Source organism: Triticum dicoccoides, chromosome 6A (assembly GCF_002162155.2).
Source record: "Triticum dicoccoides isolate Atlit2015 ecotype Zavitan chromosome 6A, WEW_v2.0, whole genome shotgun sequence".
NCBI classification, from domain to species: domain Eukaryota; kingdom Viridiplantae; phylum Streptophyta; class Magnoliopsida; order Poales; family Poaceae; genus Triticum; species Triticum dicoccoides.
This window is the reverse complement of record NC_041390.1, coordinates 599,286,759-599,291,113: the sequence shown is the minus strand read 5'-3', so window position 1 is coordinate 599,291,113 and position 4,355 is coordinate 599,286,759.

Sequence of the window (4,355 nt, the reverse complement as noted above, 5' to 3'; positions counted from 1 at the left end):
TTTCACTAGTGGCTTCTATCGAGAGCATAAGTATTCTACGGTGGGTGAACAAATTACTATTGAGCAATTGACAGAATTGAGCATAGTTATGAGAATATCTAGGTATGATCATGTATATAGGCATCACGTCCGAGACAAGTAGACCGACTCCTGCCTGCATCTACTACTATTACTCCACTCATCGACCGCTATACAACATGCATCTAGAGTATTAAGTTAAAAATAGAGTAACGCCTTAAGTAAGATGACATGATGTAGAGGGATAGACTCATGCAATATGAAGAAAACCCCATCTTGTTATCCTCGATGGCAACAATACAATACGTGCCTTGCTGCCCTTACTGTCACCGGGAAAGGACACCGCAAGATTGAACCCAAAGCTAAGCACTTCTCCCATTGCAAGAAAGATCAATCTAGTAGGCCAAACCAAATTGATAATTCGAAGAGACTTGCAAAGATAACCAATCATACATAAAAGAATTCAGAGAAGATTCAAATATTATTCATAGATAGACTTGATCATAAACCCACAATTCATCGGTCTCAACAAACACACCGCAAAAACAAGATTACATCGAATAGATCTCCACAAGAGAGGGGGAGAACATTGTATTGAGATCCAAAAAGAGAGAAGAAGCCATCTAGCTACTAACTATGGACCCGTAGGTCTGAGGTAAACTACTCACACTTCATCGGAGAGGCTATGGTGTTGATGTAGAAGCCCTCCGTGATCGATGCCCCCTCCAGCGGAGCTCCGAAATAGGCCCCAAGATGGGATATCATGGTTACAGAAAGTTGCGGCGGTGGAATTAGGTTTTTGGCTCCGTATCTAATCGTTTGGGGGTACGTGGATATATATAGGAGGAATAAGTACGTTGGTGGAGCAACAGGGGGCCCATGAGGGTGGAGGGCGCGCCTGGGGGGGTAGGCGTGCCCCCATTCCTCGTGGCCTCCTATTACGTGTCTTGATGTAGGGTCCAAGTCTCCTGAGTTGTATTCGATGAGAAAATCACGTTCCCGAAGGTTTCATTCCGTTTGGACTCCGTTTGATATTCCTTTTCTTCGAAACCCTAAAACAGGAAAAAAAAACAATTCTGGGCTGGGCCTCTGGTTAATAGGTTAGTCCCAAAAATAATATAAAAGTGGATAATAAAGCCCAATAATGTCCAAAATAGTAGATAATATAGCATGGAGCAATCAAAAATTATAGATACGTTGAAGACGTATCAGAGCCCCCGATCGCCCCCCAGTGCGCGGGGTTCGGCCTGCAGCCGCCGAGCGGAAAAAGGGCCGAACCGGCGCTTTTCGTCGTCCTGGGGGCGCGACTGGGGCGTTTTTTTGGCGCCGACACCGAAAAAGTGGCCTGGGGGGCCTGTTGAGGGCACGACTGGAGATGCTCTAAGTGGTCCGTTTGGTTGTCAGCTTTCACTGTGCGGCCCGCATCGCACGGAACTTAAAGCACGTCCAGGACAGGCCCAGGGGAAATGCCCGAATTGGCAGTAGCTCGCGAGCCTGACTCGTGCGAGGCAGGGGAGGGCGACGCGCTTCTCCCCTCGTGCGAGCAGGGGAGATGGTGTTGGGGAACGTAGTAATTTCAAAAAAAATCCTACGCACACGCAAGATCATGGTGATGCATAGCAACGAGAGGGGAGAGTGTCGTCCACGTACCCTCGTAGACCATTAAGCGGAAGCGTTATAACAACGTGGTTGATGTAGTCGTACGTCTTGACAATCGATTGAACCTCAGCATCGAACGTACGGCACCTCCGCGTTCAGCACACATTCAGCTCGGTGACGTTCCACGAACTCATGATCCAGTAGAGCTCGGGGAAGAGTTTCGTCAGCATGACGGCGTGGTGACGATGTTGATGAAGCTACCGCAGCAGGGCTTCGCCTAAACACCGCTACAATATGACCGAGATGGATTATTGTGGAGGGGGGCACCGCACATGACTGGAGAGATCTCAATGATCAACTTGTGTCTCTAGAGGTGCCCTCTGCCCCCGTATATAAAGGAGCAAGGGGGAGAGGCGGCCGGCAAGGAGGAGGCGCGCCAGGAGGAGTCCTACTCCTAGGACTCCCTCCTTTCCTAGTTGGAATAGGAGAAGGGGGAAGGAGGAGGGAGAGAGGAAGGAAAGGGGGGCGCCGCCCCCTTCCTTGTCCAATCCGGACTAGAGGGAGAGGGGGCACGCGGCCTGCCCTGGCAGCCCCTCCTCTCTTCCACTAAGGCCCATCATGGCCCATTAAACCCCCCAGGGGATTCCGGTAACCCCCGGTACTCCGGTAAAATCCCGATTTTACCCGGAACACTTCCGATATCCAAATATAGGCTTCCAATATATAAATCTTTATGTCTCGACCATTTCGAGACTCCTCGTCATGTCCGTGATCTCATCCGGGACTCTGAACTACCTTCGGTACATCAAAACATATAAACTCATAAAACCGATCGTCACAGAACTTTAAGCGTGCAGACCCTGCGGGTTTGAGAACTATGTAGTCATGACCGAGACACGTTTCCGATCAATAACCAATAGCGGAACCTGGATGATCATATTGGTTCCTACATATTCTACGAAAATCTTTATCGGTCAAACCGCACAACACTATACGTTGTTCTCTTTGTCATCGGTATGTTACTTGCCCGAGATTCGATCGTCGGTATCCAATACCTAGTTCAATCTCGTTACCGGCAAGTCTCTTTATTTGTTCTGTAATACATCATCCCATAACTAACTCATTAGTTATCATTCTTGCAAGGCTTATAGTGATGTGTATTACCGAGAGGGCCCAGAAATACCTCTCCAATAATCAGAGTGACAAATCCTAATCTTGATCTATGCCAACTCAACAAGTGAAGGAAATATGCCCTGGAGGCAATAATAAAGTTATTATTTATTTCCTTATATCATGATAAATGTTTATTATTCATGCTAGAATTGTATTAACCGGAAACATAATACATGTGTGAATACATAGACAAACTTAGTGTCACTAGTATGCCTCTACTTGACTAGCTCGTTAATCAAAGATGGTTATGTTTCCTAACCATGAACAAAGTGTTGTTATTTGATTAACAAGGTCACATCATTAGTTGAATGATCTGATTGACATGACCCATTCCATTAGCTTAGCACCCGATCGTTTAGTATGTTGCTATTGCTTTCTTCATGACTTATACATGTTCCTATGACTATGAGATTATGCAACTCCCGTTTATCGGAGGAACACTTTGTGTGCTACCAAATGTCACAACGTAACTGGGTGATTATAAAGGAGCTCTACAGGTGTCTCCAAAGGTAGATGTTGGGTTGGCGTATTTCGAGATTAGGATTTGTCACTCCGATTGTCGGAGAGGTATCTCTGGGCCCTCTCGGTAATGCACATCATATAAGCCTTGCAAGCATTGCAACTAATGAGTTAGTTGTGGGATGATGTATTACAGAACGAGTAAAGAGACTTACCAGTAACGAGATTAAACTAGGTATTGGATATCGACGATCGAATCTCGGGCAAGTAACATACCGATGTCAAAGGGAACAACGTATGTTGTTATGCGGTCTGACCGATAAAGATCTTCGTAGAATATGTAGGAGCCAATATGGGCATCCAGGTCCCGCTATTGGTTATTAACCGGAGACGTGTCTCGGTCATGTCTACATTGTTCTCGAACCGTAGGGTCCGCACGCTTAACGTTGTGATGACAATTATTATGAGTTATGCATTTTTGATGTACCGAAGATTGTTCGGAGTCCCGGATGTGATCATGGACATGACGAGGAGTCTCGAAATGGTCGAGACATAAATATTGATATATTGGAAGCCTATGTTTGGATATCAGAAGTGTTCCGGGTGAAATCGGGATTTTACCGGAGTACCGGGAGGTTACCGGAACCCCCCAGGAGCTATATGGGCCTTAGTGGGCTTTAGTGGAAAGGAGAAAGGGGCAGCCCAAGGTGGGCCGCGCGCCTCCCCCCTCCCCTAGTCCTATTAGGACAAGGAGAGGTGGCCGCCCCCTCTCTCTCTTTCCCCCCTCAAGGAATCCTATTCCAACTAGGATTGGGGGGGGGGAATCCTACTCCCAGAGGGAGTAGGACTCCCTTGGCGCGCCCTCCTTGCCCGGCCGCCCCCTCCCCCTTGGCTCCTTTATATACGGAGGCAGGGGGCACCCTAGAACACACAAGTTGATCCACGTGATCGTTCCTTAGCCGTGTGCGGTGCCCCCTGCCACCATATTCCACCTCAATCATATCGTTGTAGTGCTTAGGCGAAGCCCTGCGTCGGTAGAATATCATCATCGTCACCACGCCGTTGTGCTGACGGAACTCATCCCCGAAGCTTTGCTGGATCGGAGC